At 42.3% G+C, this 20,192-nt stretch overlaps 1 long non-coding RNA gene across 1 annotated transcript in view; it reads left to right on the forward strand.

Moving 5' to 3' along the window:
- Window positions 1-20,192, forward strand: part of LOC116542297 — a 75,331-nt gene that overhangs the window by 35,903 nt on the left and 19,236 nt on the right. Inside the window, exon 2 of the long non-coding RNA XR_004265151.1 lies at window positions 17,734-17,769. This is a non-coding gene — a long non-coding RNA (uncharacterized LOC116542297). The remainder of the gene's footprint in view (window positions 1-17,733; window positions 17,770-20,192) is intronic.

The raw sequence follows: 20,192 nt of genomic DNA on the forward strand, positions 1-20,192 counted from the left end.
GTCCATTAGGTTTTTAGGTTTTGTTTGTTTGTTTTGTGATAGGGTCTTGCTCTCTCCCCCAGGTTGGAGTGCAGTGGTGCGGTCTGAGCTCACTGCAATCTCTGCCTCCCGGGTTTAAGCGATTCTTCTGCCTCAGCCTCCCAGGTAGCTGGAATTACAGGTGTGCACTACCACACCTGGTTAATTTTTGTATTTTTAGTAGAGACAAGGTTTTGTCATGTTGGCCAGGTTGGTCTCGAGCTCCGGCCTCAAGTGATCTTACCACCTCACAGACTGCTGGGATTACAGGCATGAGCCACTGCAGCCATCAGTCCATTAGGTTTTAAAAGGATGGGCAAAAGTCTCCAGTAACGTATATAGAAATTTGCCCTCAGTACCCTTAATGTTTCAGTTAATCTATTGCCTTGTAAACAACTACACCAAAATTTAGTGGCTCAAGGTAACAGCTATTTTATTTTTCATTCATGATTCTGTAACTTAGGCAGGACTCAGTGGGGGAGGCTCATCTTTGCTCCATGTGGTGTCAGATGCAGTAGCTTGACTGAGGCTGGAGGATCCATTTCTAAGATGGCCTCCATCACACGCCTAGCAGTTTAGTGCTGACTGTTGAGTTTTGGTGCTAACTCAGTGGGTGCTGATGGCCAGGAACATTAATTCCAATTTCTTACATGGTGGCTGGCTTAACACGAAAGCAGAAGCTGTCAGGGCTTCTTAAGCATCTGACTCAGCATCACTTCAGTTGGTTGAAGTAGGTCACATGACCAGCTCAGCTTCATGGGGAATAGATTACAAGGGTGTGAATATATAGGGAGGCATGAGTGATTGGAGGCTACCAACGTAATAGTCTATCACACTTGACAATGCTGCAGACATTGATTTTGTTTATTCAGTCTAACCACTAACTGAAGAGAAATGACTAAAAAGTTAAACATAGGTAAAGACTCATCTAAATTTAGATAAAGTGTTAGTCCTTAATGACTTTTACTGGCTAGGGAATCTTAACGCCCTCAATAGCTGAGACTGAGGCATGGAGGGTACTGGAAGGTATGTGTCACATACTTGGAGACAAATAGAAGCTTATTTTTCTTTATCTCTGCCTGCTCAGGCTGAGGTTCCTTTTTTGTTTTTCTTTTGAGACAGAGTCTGGCTCTGTTGGAGTACAGTGGCCTGATTATGGCCCACTGCAGCCTTGACTTCCTGGACTCAAGAGATCCTCCCATCTCAGCCACTGGAGTTAGCTGGGGCTCCAGACATGCACCACCACACCTGGCTAATTTTTTTGTATGTTTTGTAGAGATGCAGTTTCACCACATTGCCCAGGCTGTTGTCAAACTCACCTCCCTTGGCCTTCCAAAGCGCTGGGAGGACAGGCATGAGCCACTGCTCCCATCCAGGCTGAAGTTTTTGACAAGTGTTGTCAATAGAAATATTGGCTGGGTGCAGTTCCTCACGCCTGTCATCCCAGCACTTTAGGAGGCTGAGAGGAGTGGATCACCTGAGGTCAGGAGATGGAGACCAGCCTGGCCAACATGGTGAAACCCCGTTTCTATTAAAAATACAAAAATTAGTCTGGCATGGTGGTACATGCCTATAGTCCCAACTGCTCAGGAGGCTGAGGCAGGAGACTCACTTGAGCCTGGGAGCTAGAGGTTGCAGTGAGCCAGGATCATGCCATTGCAACAGAGTGAGACTGTTTCTCAAAAAAAAAAAAAAAAAAAAAAAAAAAAAAAAGAAATACAATGTGAGCCACACATATAATTAAATAGTTTCTGGTAGTCATAGTTTTAAAAATATTTTTTAAAGTTATTAAATTAATTTTTAATTTTAATTTTAGTTTTTTTCTGAGATAGGATCTTGCTCTGTTGCTCAGGCTGGAGTGCAGTGGTGCAATCATAGGTCACTGCAGCCTTGACCTCCTGGCCTCAAGCAATCCTCTCACCTCACCTTCTCAAGTTGCTGGGAACACAAATGCATGCTACCACACCCAGCTATTTTTTTTTTAATTTTTTGTAGAGACACAGTCTCACTGTATTGTCCAGGCTGGTGTTGAACGCCTGGGCTCAATTGATCCTCCCACCTTGGCTTCCCAAAGTGCTGAAATTACAGGTGTGAACAATTGCACCCAGCCAAGTTAATTTTAATAACATTTTATTCAACAAAATAATTTCATAAGAAACCAAAATTGAAAATGTTAATAATATCTTTTACTTTATTTATGAGGCAGTCTTGCTCTGTTGCCCAGGCTGGAGTGCAGTGGCACAATCTGGGCTCACTGCAACCTCCACCTCCCAGGTTAAAGAAATTCTGCCTCAGACTCTCAAGTAGCTGGGACTACAGGCACGTGCCACCACGCCCAGCTACTTTTTGTATTTTTAGTAGAGACAGGTTTTGGCATGTTGGTCAGATTGGTCTTGAATTCCTGGCCTCAAGTGATTCACCTGCCTTGGCCTCCCAAAGTGCCAGGATTACAGGTGTGAACCAGAGTGCCTGGCCAATATTTATTTTTTTGACACAGGGTCTTGCTCTGTTCGTCAGGAGTGCTGTGGCGTGATCTTGACTTACTGGAGCCCCCCAAGGCTGAGGTGATCCTTTCATCTCAGTTTCCTGAGTAGCTGGGACTGAAGGCACACGCCACCACACCCAGGTAATTTTTGTATTAATATTTTTTGTGAAGACAGGGTTTCACCATGTTGCCCAGGCTATTCTGGAACTCCTGGGCTCAAGTGATCTGCCCACCTCGACCTCCCAAAGTGCTAGCGTTATAGGCATGAGCCATGGTGCCCAGCCTACGTTATTTTTAAATACTGTATCTTTGGATTTCGGTGTTACGTTTCTTACACTTACAACATATGTCAATGTAGACACTAAATTTTCACCAGAACTATTTGATCTGTATTAGGTCTTATAAAATTTACTATTGAAAAAGTAGATTACACACTCACATAGTTCCAAACATGTTTTAAAGTTTTCCAAGCTGGGTGCAGTGGCTTACACCTGTAATCCCAGCACTTTGAGAGGCTGAGGCAGGAGAATTGCTTGGACCCAGAAGGTGGAGGTTGCAGTGAGCCGAGATCAGACCATTGCACTCCGAGACTCTGTCACCTCCCCCCAAAAAAAAAAGTTTTCCAATAACTTGAGTACCAGTTTTAAAAAATTACAATTAAATGAAATCATTTGCACTAGCCATATTTCAGGTGCTCAACTACCGCCTGTAACTAGTAGGTATAATTTTATTTATTTATTTATTTATTTATTTAAGAGAGACAGGGTCTTGGTCTGTCGCCCAGGCTGGAGTACAGTGGTGTGAACATAGATCATTGTAACCTTGACTTCCTGGGCTCAAATGATTCTCCAGCCTTAGCCTCCTAAGTAGCTAGAACTACAGGTACACAGGTGCTTGCCACCATGCTTGCCATGCATGGCTAATTTTTTTTTTTTTTTTTTTGAGATGATATCTCCCTCTGTTGCCCAGGCTGGAGTGCAGTGGCCTGATCTCAGGTCACTGCAACCTCTGCCTCCTGGGTTCAAACCATTCTCCTGCCTTAGCCCTCTGAGGAGCTAGGGATACAGGTGTGCACCACTAGGCCCAGCTAAATTTTTTTATTTTTAGTAGAGATGGGGTTTGCCATGTTGGCCAGGCTGGTCATGAACTCCTAACCTCAAGCAATCCACCAGCCTTGGCTTCTCAATGTGCTGGGATTACAGGGGTGAGCCACTGCACCTGGCATCTGGTTAATTTTTAAACATTTTTTGTAGAGACAGAGTCTCACTATGTTGCTTAGGCTGGTGGGCACCATTTTAGACAGTGTAACTCTAATCCTCATCCCTCACCTTTGGACTTGTCTCTGGTGCCCTGTGGCCTGATGAAAGTAGAGAGGAGACCCCAGTGTAAGTCATGTTGAGCTGGTGTTGACATGGTGCTTGGGATCCTGAAAATAGGAATTCTGTTCTGCCGCTAGTCCATAAATCCCAAGAGCACTGTCTCAGGTTAGAAACAGATTTTGAGACAAAGTTTCAGGCACACAGAATTTATTGAGGGATGCTCTGGAAAGAAGCTCTAAGGGAGTGAGAGAAGCAGGCTAGGCAGGGGAAGGAGCCTCACTGGGATGTGTTCTCAGGTAAATTCTAGCCATGGCTTGATCCATGGGGACTCAGGAGTACAAATGCTAATTGTACTACAGAGTTGTTCCACCTTGAGGCAAGGGGACCAGGCTTTTGTGCCCCTATATCCGTCAGTCGTTGGCTGCATACCAAGCTTTTCTAGGTAATACAGCTCATCCAAGAGCACTTGTCCAAAGAAGGTCACAGGTAGAAGAAGCTTTCAGTTGTAGCATTGTGTGTATTGGCTAGTGAGGAGATTTTGGCAGGACATCAACAGCCTACAGTGACTTATGCATAGAGTAACAGGCCAGGATCAGAACATTTTATTACTTCCTCGCAATATGTTCTTAAGCCTCGGTGTGGAATCATAGTGAGCAGGCCTGGAAAGTGGGGCCACAAGGCTCCCTGGTATAGAGCTTCAGGCCTAGAATCTAAACAGGTCAGGCATTCTCCTTGGCCCTTTTTTTCTAGGTAGACATTAAATCTCAGCCTTCTGTATATACTTTTTGAATGCCAAAGAAAAGTGGAAATAAGGAGAAGCAAAGAGAATCCACAAAGGGAGATACTAAACCCTAACAGCATGGCTCACTATGAAGCAAATCCTTGTTCTTGATTCTTTCCACTAAGGAATCTTTAGTTGAGTGCTTGTGCTGGGCTGGGCACCGTGTGAGGCTGTGAAGGCAAATTCCAAGGAGCAGTTCCAAGGCCATTTTGAGCAATGGCAACATGACTAAAATAAGTGCTGCTGTGGGGTCCTAGGTATCCACAAGAAGGGAGAGGCCAAGAAAGGTGGGGCTTGGGAAGCTGTAGGTCAGTGGAGAGTACTGGAAAGTATAGCAACAGGCCACAGCCAGCCTGCCAGGGACTCTAAGGGAAAAGCTGAGGTCAGAATCTAGGGCACTGGCCAAGTCTGAGAAAGCAAGTTAAGGTCAGCATTCAGAGCCTAGGCCAGGAAGAAGGGCTCAGGCAGGGGCATGGGCAGCACCAGGTGCTGGCTGAAGGAAGATGATAACATATTTGGCACCTACTGTTTGCCAGGTACTTTTAATACATTTAATCCTCACAATAACCTTGCAAGATAAGCATAAGTTTCAGAAAGACTGAAACAGTGCTTCTAAAACTTTAATGAGCATATGAATCAGCCGTGGATCATGTTAAAATGAAGATTCTGATGTAGTAGGTCTAGGATGGGGCCCAAGATTGTACATTTCTGACAAGCTCCCAGGCGATACTGATATTTCTGGTCCACAGATCGTATTTGGAGTAGTAAGAGGTTAAAACCCTGACCATGACATCAATGCTTTTATTAGGAAGGAAAAGGGAGAGAATGAAGGGCAAAAAGACAAAAGTAGTCTAGTTTGAGAGACCAGTCTTCCAAACAAAGTCATGGCCATAGGCCCTGGACTGTGTCTGCACTCATGAATGAAGGCAGGCGTGGGCGGTTGCGGGCAGGGAGGTGTGCTGCTCTGAAGGGTGGAGTGACCCACTCTGATTGCTGGGAAAGTAGGAACGGGACCTCTGGAAAGAGTTCTTCTGGGGTGACTATACTTATTTCAATGCATCTGATCCAGTGTATTTTATAGTCATTGTTCATACTTGGCTTAATGATCGGATATATTGTGGTGGAAATAACATTCCAGCAGCTACTTAGCCTCAGAATGAAACCAAAGCCATTTCTCAGTAGTTCTCCTGAGCTATGGCTTTTTTTTTTTTTTTTTTTGAGACGGAGTTTCACTCTTGTTACCCAGGCTGGAGTGCAATGGCGCGATCTCGGCTCACCGCAACCTCCGCCCCCTGGGTTCGGGCAATTCTCCTGCCTCAGCCTCCTGAGTAGCTGGGATTACAGGCACGCACCACCATGCCCAGCTAATTTTTTGTAGTTTTAGTAGAGACGGGGTTTCACCATGTTGACCAGGATGGTCTCGATCTCTTGACCTCGTGATCCACCCGCCTCGGCCTCCCAAAGTGCTGGGATTACAGGCTTGAGCCGCCGCGCCCGGCCAGCGATCTTTTTTTTTTTTTAATAGTCTATTCTTTAAGACCTTCTCATGACCTTTTTATTAAATTTTCTCCTCTAATTATGGATATTGGTGCTAAGGCTTACTGAGACATTGCTTTGGGGCCCTGGCTACTTTTTAAATTAACATAATTATGATTGTATCTTTTTTAAAAAGACCTTGGATTCATAGAATAGTTTATTGTTTCTAGAATATTTTCACTGACATTTTCTTCCTTTTGATTTGCATACAACCCAGAAGGTCAGTGTTATTGTTCCAGTTCATAGAGAAGGAAATGGAGGCATAGAAAGTTGAGTAAGTTGCCCAGGGTCATGTGGCTAAGAAGTAGTGGAGAAAACATCTTAAAAGTGTTTGCTGGCATCATACACTGTGCTAAGAGCTTTATATGTAACAGGACATTTAGTTCTTGCCCCAATTCCATTATTATCCACATTTTATAGATAAGAACACTGAGGCCTAGAGGAATTACCTACTTATTCAAAGTCACGGGGCTAGCCAGGCATGGAGCCAGCATCTGAACCAAGGTACTCTAGTTCTAGCACTGGTACTTCTAACTGCTACACTAGAAAGGGCATTCTGCTGTGTTTGGGGTCATAGTAAAAGCAAAAACATTTGTGAGGCCAAGCCCCACTTTTCTTGGCCTGTCCCTTCTTGTGGTTACCTAAGACCCCACAGCAGCAATTATTTTAGTCATGTTGCCATTGCTCAAAATGGCCTTGGAATTGCTCCTTGGAATTTGCCTTCACAGCCTCACATAGTGCCCAGCCCAGAATAGCAAAACCCTCCTTTTATATGAGAATGAGAAGTCCAAGCCTCTTACTGTGGCTGGTGAGGGACCATTATTCTAGAACAGGACTGATTCTAGAATAATGGTCCCTCACCAGCCACAGTAAGAGGCTTGGACTTTTCATTCTCATATAAAAGGAGGGTTTTGTTATTCTTATATGGGAGGAAGTGGTTACTAAAATACGTAGATGATATGCAAGACCTCCACAATTGGAAAATATCTGACACATTTTGGTGCAGGGTCAGCTCCCAAATATTACCACCCTAGTCTGCCTTGTGCTAGGTCTTCTGACACACCCTTGCCCAGCCTCTCTAAGTACAGTACATGTGCATCATTTGGGTGCCTGAATTACAATTGCAGCATGAAACCAAGTTCACCCCAGATGGTACAAATGGAAAGTCCTTAATGAAGGAACTGCTTATACAGAGATATAATTCAGGTTAAAGGAACAAGTGGGATGTTGAGGCATCCAGAGAGTAGCAGCTTGGAAAGTGCAAGGGGAAAGGAGAGTGTCACTAGAGCTTTTGTGAGCTAGAGCCATGGAGGAGCTGTAGCTTGACTTCCTGGGCTCAGGTAACACCAAGAAGGACATGGCCAAGGCCAGAGATATGGTGCAAAGAGGGAGAGAGAGGGAAAGAAGTACCCTGAATTTTCTCTCCTACCTTATACTTGCCTGCCAGGACCTCTCATTGCTGAGTCCAATTAGAAGCCAAACTGATTAGCAAGCCTGGCTGATGCAGTCTACTGAAGTCAGCCCCCTGAACACAGAAAAGGGCAGAGACATGTAGAGCATGCATGGAAGAGGGCAGGGGGCAAGCAGAGAGTAATCAGCACAGGATCTTGTTGGTTCTTTCCTTCCATTCCAGCAGTACTGGGCGGACTCTTCTCTCCAGCCCACTGTAATTTCCCGTGCTGGGCCGTAATTCCTGATCCAGTGTAACTTGCATCATTCATTCCCTTGGCTCTGGGTTTTCTGACCTAAAGTTCTTTTTCTAATGAGACGTCCTTGCTATAAGGAAAATGGAAGACTGGTCAACAGAAGGGTCCTGTTTTGCTTGCATGTCAACTTTCTGGATGTGTAAGCCAGTTTTCAAGATTTGCATTGCTCCAGTAGGAAGCTGAGTGTGAGCCATGCCTGAGTAATGGAGGACCAGAAGATACAGACTGAGAAAGGCAGTGGTGAAGCAGATGTTGCACCGGCATGCCTGTGGTGCCAGTGGCATCATGGCCCCCGAAGAACCGTAGTCTGTGAGGCCCACATACTGGGCATCTGAATGTCAAGGGAGTTCTAAGCATGTGAAGCCTTTGGCATTATAAGAACAGACTCTGGAGCCAATTGTTTGGATTCAAATCTAGGCACTCACTGGCTGGGTAACCTTGGGCAAATTATGTAACTTCTCCAAGCCTCATTTTCCTCATCCGTAGTATGGGAATAATAATAGTACCTACCTCATAAGTACTTTGTTGTGAGAACAAAGTGAGTTAATTCACAAACTGGATTTTAGAGCCCAATCTGGCATATAGTAATCACCATATAAAAACAAAATTTAAAGGCCTTGCAGGGATAATGTCCAAACAAATGAAGATTTTTACCAAAAATTGGTAAAAAATGTATTTAAATGGAAGAAAACATAGGCCTGTGGTAGAAACTCAAATAATAGGAAATATAATTAATCAGATTGGTAAATCTATCTAGTATATGTATCTGCACCTTGCATTTCAGTTTCACCAAGAATCAGTCAGCTGTGGTCAAACTTATCTTTAAATTGGTGAAGATTTATTGACCACCTGATCTAGCTCTCTCAAGGAGAATCTCTAATGATTTAATGCCCCACCAAATTCACATCTATAGTTTTTCCAGAAGAGAATTCATTTCACTTGGTATTTGACTAAATATTTGAGACGATGTTTTAAAAAATCAATTTAAGAGAATTTCCTAAAATATTATTTTCTCCACTGGAGAAATTAGAAAATAATATTCCTGAATGACAAGATTATTCTGAAAAACAAACCCAAAGTGTCTGGTACCTGGTGCTCAATAAATATCAGCTACCATTATTGTTACCTATGATTTAACCTTTGAAAGTTTTGACAGGGTTATATAAAAATATATATCTAGTATTTTGGCTGCCTTGAGAAACTGGGTTCCAGTTTTGAATAGTTAGACTGTAAGTCTATTAATAAATATGGGGTTTATTTGCTTATTTATTTATTTTTGATGCAGAATTTTGCTCTTTCCCCTAGGCTGGAGTGCAGTGGCACAATTTTGGTTCACTGCAACTTCCACCTCCTGGGTTCAAATGATTCTTGTGCCTTATCCTCCTGAGTATCTTGGATTATAGGGATGTAGCACCATGCTCAGCTAATTTTTGTATTTTTGTAGAGATGGGGTTTTGCTATGTTGCCCAGGCTGGTCTGAAACTCCTGGTTCAAGTGATTCACCTGCCTCAGACTCCCAAAGTGCTGAGATTACAGGCATGATCCACCACACCTGGCATGGGGTATTTATATAAATCAGTATTTTCAGATGGAGGAATACAGCACTACTATGAAATCATTTTATCAAAACATTAAGCCTTAATTTTATCAAGTTACTAGCTCCAACTACCAAGATAAAGATAGAGATAAGAACATGTTAACACCACAGGGATGCAATCAACAAATCCAGACTGTAGATTTTATGAACTAAATTATATCCCTCAAAATTCATGTATTAAAGCCCTAACCCCAAATGTGTCTGTATTTGGTGATAGGGCTTTGTATTAGTCTGTTTTCACACTGCTATTATGTAAAAAAAACTACCAAGACTGGGTAATTTATGAAGAAAGAGATTTGATTGACTCAATTTTGCAGGCTTAACAGGAAGTATGACTGGGAAGCCTCAGTTAACTTACAATCATGGTGGAAGGCAAAGGGGAAGCAGGTATGTCTTACCATGTGGAGCAGGTGGGGAGAGAGGATGAGAGAGAGAGAGAGAGTGTTATAGCGTGAAGGGGGAAGTGCCACACACCTTCCAACAACTAGATTTCATGAGAAGTCACTAACTCACAGGAGAACAGCAAAGAGAAAGTCCTCTCCCATGATTCAGTGACTTCCCACTGGGCCCCTGTCCCAACATGTGGGGATTACAATTTGAGATGAGATTTGGATGGAGGCACAGAGTGAAAATATACCAGCTTTTAAGAAGGTAATTAAGATAGACCAGGCACGGTGGCTCATTCCTGAAATGCCATCACTTTGGGAGGCCAAGGCAGATGGATCATGAGGTCAGGAGTTGGAGACCAGCCTGGCCAACATGGTAAAACCCCATCTCTACTAAAAACACAAAAATGAGCCGGGTGTGGTGGTGCATGCCTGTAATCCCAGCTACTCGGTAGGCTGAGGCAGAAGAATCACTGCTGGGAGGCAGTGGTTGCAGTGAGCCGAGATTATGCCACTGCACTCTAGCCTGGGTGACAGAGCGAGACTCCATCTCAAAAAAAAAAAAAAAGGTGGCACACACCTGTAATCCTGGTTACTCAGGAGGCTAAGGGAGGACTGCTTGAGCCCAGGGGATGAAGGCTGCAGTGAGCTATGAGTGTGCCACAGCACTCCAGCCTAGGTGACAGAGCGAGACCTTGACTCTAAAAAGAAAAAAGTTGCATCTGTACTGGGCATGCACAGACTTTTTTCTTGTCATATGGTAAACAATACAGTATAACAACTATTTACATATAACATTTATATTGTATTATTTACTGTAGAGATTACTAGACTAAATTACTCCAAGTACTCTAGAGATGATTTAAAGTATATAGGTTGATGTGTGTAGCATATAGGAAAATACTACATTATTTTATATAAGGGACTTGAGCATCTGCAGATTTTTGCTTTCAGGGGAGGTTCTGGAACCAATCCCTTGTGAATAACGAGGGACTACTGTGTTTTGTTATGGCTGCCCAAGCAGACTTATACAGTAGGAAACTTTCCAGGACTACCTAGCTTCTTTAACAAATAAGTTGCAACAAGAAAGCGTGTGTGTGTGTGTGTGTGTGTGTGTGTGTGTGTGTGTGTGTGTCAGAGATAGACAGCGCATACTAGGTGAAGGGGGATCTTACAAATTAGATACAACCACCAGTAGCAATGTGTGGGCCTTATTTGGGAGCTGATACAAACAAACTGGAAGGAAGAAATAGAGAGAAAGACAGAAAGAGAAAACTGCACTATAACATTTATGAGACAATTGTAAATTTGAACACTGAATATGTTATAAGAAGGAAATTTTTTATTTCATTTAAGCATAATCAAGTTTATTCAGGTACACACGGAAAGTTTTACAGATAATATGATGTCTGGAACTGGCTTTAAAAATATAGGGGAATGTGGAAGTTTAAAAAGTTGATCTGTATGTAATGTAAATAAAAGATGGAGTCATATCATTTGGGAAACGTGAGAAGGAAAGAATAAGGAAAAAAGAAAAAAACAAAAGTAAAAACCAAGCACATTAGTTACCAGAATAAGTGTGAATGGATTAATCTTGAGTATCAAAAAAAAAAAATCTAGATCCAAATAGTAATATATTCTGGATATCAGCCCTTTGTCAGATGGGTAGACTGCAAGAATTTTCTCCCATTCTGTTGGTTGCTGATTCACTCTAATGACTGTTTCTTTTGCTGTGCAGAAGCTGTGGAGTTTGATTGGGTCCCATTTGTCTATTTTGGCTTTTGTTGCCACTGCTTTTGGTGTTTTGGTCATGAAGTCCTTGCCTACTCCTATGTCCTGAATGGTTTTGCCTAGATTTTCTTCTAGGGTTTTTATGGTGTTAGGTGGGAGTGTAAATTAGTCCAACCATTGTGGAAGACAGTGTGGCGATTCCTTAAGGACCTAGAAATAGAAATTCCATTTGACCCAGCAATCCCATTACTGGGTATATATCCAAAGGATTATAAATCATTCTACTATAAGGACACATGCACACGAATGTTCATTGCAGCACCGTTTACAATAGCAAAGACCTGGAACCAACCCAAATGCCCATCGATGATAGACTGGACAGGGAAAATGTGGTACATATACACCACGGAATATTATGCAGCCATCAAAAATGATGAGTGTGTGTCCTTTGTAGGGACATGGATGAACCTGGAAACCATCATTCTCAGCAAACTGACACAAGAGCAGAAAATCAAACACCACATGTTCTCACTCATAGGCAGGTGTTGAACAATGAGAACACATGGACACAGGAAGGGGAGCACTACACACCGTGGTCTGTTGGGGGGAAATGGGGGAGGGACATGGGGTGGGGAGGTGGGGAGAGATAGCATGGGGAGAAATGCCAGATATAGGTGAAGGGGAGGATGGCAGCAAATCACACTGCCATGTGTGTACCTATGCAACAATCTTGCATGTTCTTCACATGTACCCCAAAACCTAAAATGCAATAAATAAATTAAAAAAAAAAAAGTTGATCTCAGAGAGAGTAGAATAGTGGTTACTAGAAGTGGGGAAGGATATGGAAGAGAAGAGATAGGGAGAGGCTGTCTAAAAGATACACACTTACAGCTAGATAGAAGTAAGTTCTAGTGTTCTATAGCATTGTGGAGTGATTATGGTTAACAATTTTTTGTGTATTTTCAAATAGATAGAAGAGAGGATTTTGAATGTTCCGACACAAAGAAATAAATGTTGGAGATGATAGATTTGCTAATTACCGTGATTTGTCCATTACAGATTCCACCCATGTATTGAAATATCACATTGTACCTCATAAATATGTACAATTATTATGTGTCAGGTAAAAAAATATTTAAAAATATCATGTAGCAGGTGATAGAATAAATGAAACAAGATTGGCTGTGAGTTGATAGCTGTTGAAGCCAGTAATGGGTTCATGTGGATTCATTATACTATTTTCTCTACTTCCGTACATGTTTGAAATTATCCATGATAAAAAGTTTTAAAATGGTTTTATAAGAACCAGAAAAAATATTTTCTCTCAAACTCAGAAATATCTAGACCTACCATTTATTTATGCTTTATTGACAATAAAAGGATTTTACAAGCAAGGGAGGCCTTGCTAGGAAGGTCTGCTGGATATATAAAAACTTCCATGAAAGCATGTGCAAGAAGAGTTCTTGACATTAGCATTCAATAAATGTTTATTAAGCATCTACTATAGTGAGGTGTATTCCTGAGTGCTACTAATAAGATGGACACATTCCTTGACTTCTCAGGGCCTATATTCTAGTGAAGCCCCTGATTGACGAAAAGCAAGTAAGCTGATAGATTTTAAAAATATATTTGAGTTATGGTAAGTGTTATACCACTGGTAAGGACTGAGATAGGCACATGGGGGCTCAGAAAAAAACCTTTCCACAGGAGTGTCATTTAAGCTGAGAGACACCGACAAGATGAGATAGAAGAGCCAGTCCTGGGGACGGTGTAGAAGGAACATTCAAGTGAGGAAACTGGTCAAACTGATTGCGAGTTTGGTTTGTCGGAGGAACTGAAGAAAGCTAGTACCAGCTGAGGTGTGATGACCTGAGAAAATATGAAGTAAAATATCTAAGATGAGGTGAGAGACCTAGGTAGGGGCTAAATCATGCATCACCTTTTAGGCCACAGTGAGGAGCCTGGATTTTATTCTAGGACCTATGGGATCCACTGGGGATTCTAAGAAGGGGCTTGATTTGCCACAGGAGTAGAGTGGAAGTTTGAGGAAGGGTGGCCTGGAAGAGAGAGCCTGAAGGAGCAGGGGAAGAGGGCCATTAAGGCCCTGGAGCTGCCTGGAGGACTCATGAGCCAACAGTGGGATCTTCCAAGGTGTGCGCTGTATCAGCAGCCTCAAGAGAGGGGGGTCTTCCTGGCTTGCCCAGTGCCCTGGGAGCTGGTTGTTAAGTAGGAGGATATTCTTGTAATCTGTTGTTGTATAACAGACCATCCAAAATTTAATAGCTTAATGCCACAGGCATTTCTCAGGAATCTGCAATTTGTACCTAAGGGGATGATTTGTCCCTACTCCATGCCATGTCTGGGGCCTCGGCTGGGATGATGGAAATGGCTGAGGCTGGCACAGTCGAGGGCCAGCTGGGCCTCTCACTGTCTTGTAGTCTCTGGGCCACGCTGTGAGGTTTCTTGAGTAGTCTTTCCAGTGTGGTGGCCTCCGGTGAGTTGGACGTCTCATATCACAATTCAGAGCTGCAAAAGCATATGCTCCCACAGAACACAGTGGATGTTTCAAGGACATTTGGACCTAACTCTAGAGTTACACAGTCTACTTCTACCTGATTCTGTTTGTCACACAGGGCCAGCTCTAATTCTTTATGGAAAGGGACCACCTCAGGGCATGATCATTGAGCGGGGAGCAGCTTGGAGACTGGCTAACAAGAGTTTCTACAGTTGTATACACTGAATGTGGAGATCCCAAAGGGACACGCTCAGGGACGCATAGATGATCGTGGTTGCATTACCTGTGGGTGAGATCTGATTTATGCCAGTGGTGAATCCTTATGGGTCTGCAGCAACTTCAATTTTTGCCTTCTCAGAAGAAAGAATTCGACTGAGGGGCATAAGTCAGAAAAAGAGACTGAGGCAAGTTCCAGAGCAAAAGTGGAAGTTTATTTAAAAGGCCTTAGAGCAGGAAAGAAAGGAAATTTCACTTGGAAGAGATCCAAGAGGGCATGTGAAGGTTGAAGAGAGAGAGAAGGTCAAGTGCCCCATTTAATCATGGTCCTAGGACTTTCATAGGTTTGCCTCTTTCCCATGATTCCTCCCTCAGGGTGGGATGCCCGCATGTGCAGAGCCCTCCCTACCCTTGGGAGGTGAACATGTGCAGTGAGTTTAGGAAGTTGTACACATGCCCATCAGAGGCTTTCTTCCTTTTTCCCAGACAATCATACTTTGCCATTTTTACCTCTTAATGTGCATGCACAGGAAATTTCTTCTCCCTGGGGTCTGCCTTTAATTAACCCTTTAATGTTAACAGGTGTGGACCATCAGGAAATGGGCCCTCCCTGGTGCTGGCTGGCTGCCAATTTATCACTTTTAGAGAGGCAATGTGATAATGGTCGAACCATCACCTGACATTTCTAGTGGGTCGAGGAAGAGCCTCCTATTGCCCAGCTCATGCCTGGCGACATATAACAGTTGGGCCAACTCTTAGCCATCCATTTTGTGTAGCAGATTGTTGCAATTTGAAAACAGCTAAAGTACCTGGGGCAGCAGACAGGATTTCAGAGGCTGTTAGGGAATACATGTTAAAACCTGAGAGGGCTGACCTAAGAAGATGCTGAAGGAAACCAAGATGATTAATGAGGAGTTTGAGAAGTCTTTGTTGTACTGTGTATGAAGTCAATTCCCTTTCCCTTCTCTTCAGGAAAATTTTCAGTAAATTACTTATTTTGTTAACACATTGTGGATCTGTTTTCAGGGATCCATCAAATGCTGAGTTCTGTTTTCAGGAAGGTTCGGGATGAGAGAAGATACTGCCCAAGGGAGCCACACTTGGAATACTAGTGAACAAAGGAAAAGCTAAATAATGAATGGATGGTTGAATGGATCCTAGAATTCCTATAACCTTCCACTGGCTAATCATAACCCCTGGCAAACCTAGAATTACTTCTACCTAACCTCCAGACAAATTCTGGAACTGGTCAGTTCTGATCTGTTTCTATCCCAACTTCCCTTTTGCCTTTTTTCCCCCCATTTTTATATTGTGAATTTGGGGGTTGAAATAGTTTCTGTAGCATCAACTCTCTGTTTACTTATTCTTTAATTATTTGACGTGTATTGAATGCTATTCCAGATGCAGTGCTATGTGCAGTGAAGAACTCTGAGCAAAAGTAGAACTCACTTTTCTTGGAAGAGGCAAAAATCAAATGCTATAACTGTTCAGAGTTGGGGTATCACTGGGGACAGTAGAGAGTAGAGCGTTGTGAAAAACTTTACAGAAATGGGGGGCATCTAAGCCAAGCCTTAAATAAGAGTGACATTTACACATGAAGAGAGAAAAATTGGGGGTTTTGAGACTGAGTAAAGAAGTAATCCCCAGCCAACCCACTCTGCCTTCCCCATCAATGTGCTGCTGACTTGTGCCCACACCCTCTTGGATCTTTCCTTAGTGCTTTCCTGGCCCCAAAGGCAGCTAGCGGCATTGACATTTTAATAAAAATGGCTTTAGGCTTCTCCATCCACCTACCCCTCAAGGTTCCTTATCAACTAGGATCTAGAAACAGCTCTCCTGTTGAAATGGTCAGTAGAATGAATGGCACTAGTAGAGGCCTGGGATATGAGGAGGGAAACTGAGGTCCAGAGAAAGAACACTGATCCTGTATTTCCTTATCTGTTCTCAACAAATAAATATATTCATGTGTATGTCTATTTGTTTCCCCACCTAGAATTTGAGCTCCTCGAGGGCATGGGCTGAGTCTCACCTATCTCAGTATCCTCAGCATAGTGCCTGGCATACTCTAAGTGTTGTTCATATACAGTAGCTGAAATAGCATTCTAGAGCTTAGGGTGGTGATTCTGAACGTATGATCCTTGGACCTAGAGCATGAGCTGGGAACTTGGTGGAAATGCAAATTCATGGGTCTCATCCCAGACCTACTGAATTAGAAATTATGGAGACAGAGTCCAGCAACCTGTGTTTTAACAAGCCCTCCAGGAGATTCTGACGCAGGTTAAAGTTTGAGAATCATTGTTTTAGGATATTTGAAACTAAGACTAAGATTTGCACTGGCCTCCTACAGGACTTCAAGAACTAAGCTTCTTTTTATCTTATAACAGACACATCCTTATTTTCTTCTATTATCCCCCACCCCTTGACAAAAGAACAAGGATAGAAAGAAAAAAGAAAAAAAAATACCATAAAGGTATTACCAGTGACCAGGAAAAAATAAACAAGTCATGGCAAGTTGCTTTCCTTCCTGAAAATAACAGAAACTTTGCCTGTGAAGAATATATTCAATGATTTTTAAAATAGATGTTTTAAAGAAAGAGAGCAAATAAAAATGTAAAAAAGCCTGGGCACAGTGGCTCACACCTGTAATCCCAGCACTTTGGGAGGCCAAGGTGGGCAGATCACCTGATGTCAGGAGTTCTAAGACCAGCCTGGCTAACATGATGAAACCTCATTTCTATTAAAAATACAAAAAAATTAGCCAGGCGTGATGGCATGTGCCTGTAATCCTAGCTACTTGGGAGGCTGAGGCAGGAGAATCACTTAAGCCTGGGAGGCAGAGAATGCAGTGAGCCGAGATGATGCCATTGCACTCCAGCTTGGGTAACAAGAGCGAAACTCTGTTTCAAAACAAACAACAGCAAAAAACAAAACCAAAAAAACAACACTTTGGTTTGATGTGAAACTGTTACTCCTCCCAGATAAAACCACATGTTCATTCTCTTTGTCAATCTCCATTGTCATCCTGATGATTCCCAGAAGCTGCCACCAAGAGTGTTTCTTTCTGGAGTGGAGAATCTTGTAAAATTCATGGTTTTCTTGGGTACCCATAATGCTCTGGGACTTACAGGACAGTCCGAATTGATGAGATCCTCTGCCCTATGCATGCTTATACTGGTAGTGAAGGACAACAAGGAATATTTGTATATATCCATACAGGATAAATCCCCATGTAACCTGGATCATCACTATGTAGTCAGTACTGAGGCTGGCTTTGTACCAGCATACATATAAAATTGTGATTTTATTCATATCCTCGAGGAACCCAAAATCTAGTGGGATGGTATGATAAATACATACAAAATAATTGACTTCACCCTTAGATCAGGGCTTTTTGAGTTTAAACAGTGTTTTTACATATAGTTTCATTTTATCCTTACTGCTAGCAGTTCCTGGGAGCAGCACATTGTGGCTGCAGCAAGGTAAGTCCCAAACTTGGATCTGTAGAATGAGTTTGTAATAAACTAAAAGGAAATCTTCCTGACTTAGGATTGTTCATTGGGTGGCTAAAGAGGTGAGTGTAGTCTCAGGAAAGCAAGAGAGGAATGTGACTACATCTAAGACAGCTTAATACAGTCAGTTACACAAGACATGATTTGAAGGGGGAAAAAAAGAATGTTTATGAAATGTGTTCTTTTAACTGACCCCCACTCAGTGAATTATCACAATAGTGTTTAAATATAGGAGACAATACTGACTGCCTCTTAAATACTTACTGATTCTAGTGAAAACATACCTCAAAGAGGGTGGAAGTCATCTAACAGTGTTAATATCTCTGCCAATTATTGAATGTTGGCAAAAGACTCAAAAAGTTTTAATACTCCATGTTGTCCAAATGAAACCACCAATTTGCAACCCATGCTCTAGAACTGATGAGGAAGAAGACATTCTGAAAGAAGACTAGCCAGTTTAGCAGATGTGCTGTTTTCTCTATAAAATATGCTGATGAATATCCACATCTCTAAAATCTTCTGACTGATAGTCCAGTCTCTTCTAGGCTCAGCACTTCTGTTCTGACCAATTACGTTATGTGCTTTCTTCCTAGAGTCAAAATTGAGTTCATTCCCAAACCTGCTTATGCTAGTTGTACTATTTTATAATTACATAGCCAAATAAAATACGGGGCCAACTAATTGAATAATAAGTACAAACAGTGAGCTCTTGCTTTTATGAAAATTAAGTTGGATGCTATGAAAAAACTTGACAAAAGTGTTTTGATTAAAATAAAGTTGCAGGCTGGGTACGGTGGCTCGTACCTATGATTCTAGCACTTTGGGAGGCTGAGATAGGCGGATCACTTGAGCTCAGGAGTTTGAGACCAGCCTGGGCAACATAGCAAAACTCTGTCTCTATAAACAAAAATGAAAATTAGGTGGGTGTGGTGGCTCACGCCTATGGTCCCAGTTACTTCAGAGGCTGAGGTGGGAGGATTGCTTGAGCCCAGGAGGTGGAGGTTGCAATGAGCCAAGATTGTGGTACTGCACTCCAGCCTGGGTGACAGAGTGAGACCCTGCCTCAAAAAATAAATACATATATAAAGTGAAGTTGGTATTGAATAATATGTAAGCGAGACAAAGGTGATCGTGCAAGAATTGTAAAAATTTGGAAGAATTCTGCTCTCAAGTTGTTTCACAAGGGTCTTTATATTCTTGATCCACTTTAAAGAATTTCGATAACTGGAAATTGTAGATAATACCTTATGGGTGGACTTTATGTAAGAGAAATGAGGTCAGTTTTAAAGAAAAGGCCTTAGCACTATATTTAAAAATTGGCAATTAAGGTACAGTTAAATGCTGCAAACTAAAATGTTAAATACATTCTTTTTAAATGATTTCCTCATTTTTTCCAATTATCTTTTTTTAAATGTAGTTTTTAAAATTCTGTTGACAGGCCAGGCGTGGCGACTCATGCCTGTGATCCTAGCACTTTGGGAGGCCAAGGTAGGTGGATCACGAGGTCAGGGGATCGAGACTATCCTGGCCAACATGGTGAAACCCTGTCTCTACTAAAATGCAAAAAATTAGCTGGACATGGTGGCGCGCACCTGTAGTCCCAGCTACTCAGGATGCTGAGACAGGGGAATTGCTTGAACCTGGGAGCTGGAGGTTGCAGTGAGCTGAGATCATGCCACTGCACTCCAGCCTGGCAACAAAGCAAGATTCTGTCTCAAGAAAAAAAAAAATCTGTTGACAAACTACATTTCTCAATTTTGTTAGACAAGAGGACTTGGACTGAACTACATCTGCATGGATCTTAGACAAATGAGAGACAAGGCTTCAAGTGAATAAAATGTTGGTGGTGTTCTCCAGGGCTAACTCGAATAACTGTCCCTTGGAGCTCTCTCTAGTGGAGGGTGTGGTTGAGTTCAATGACATCATAGATTGGCCATTGGTGTCATTGAGAATTGGTGTCATTGACCACAATGCTTTGTGTGACCCCAGAAATACAGAGGTACTAACATCAGGTAGCATAGTAGGCAGCTGCACCAAGGGGATTTAATCATGCCTTATATGATATACTTCAATAACTAATGGCAATGAAAATTCTTGATTATTGGTGTTTATCATGTGTGAGTTTAATTAATTAAATGCATTTAAAATGTATTTCATTCTTACAGCAAACTTACAAAGAAATTGAGGCCTGAAGATGTGAGGCAATTTACCCAAGGTCATGTAATTAGTAAGTTGGAGAGACCAGGATTCAAATTCAGATTTAGCTTGGCTGCAAAGTTCTTGCCGTTGACCACCTTGAGCATGTATCTCTCATTATAGTAACCACCTGTTGAGTGTAGTAACCATTTGTCTTCTGTTTGGCACAACACCAAATGCTTCATATACATAAACAC

Source organism: Sapajus apella, unplaced genomic scaffold (assembly GCF_009761245.1).
Source record: "Sapajus apella isolate SASKATOON/1434 unplaced genomic scaffold, GSC_monkey_1.0 scaffold4, whole genome shotgun sequence".
Taxonomy (NCBI): domain Eukaryota; kingdom Metazoa; phylum Chordata; class Mammalia; order Primates; family Cebidae; genus Sapajus; species Sapajus apella.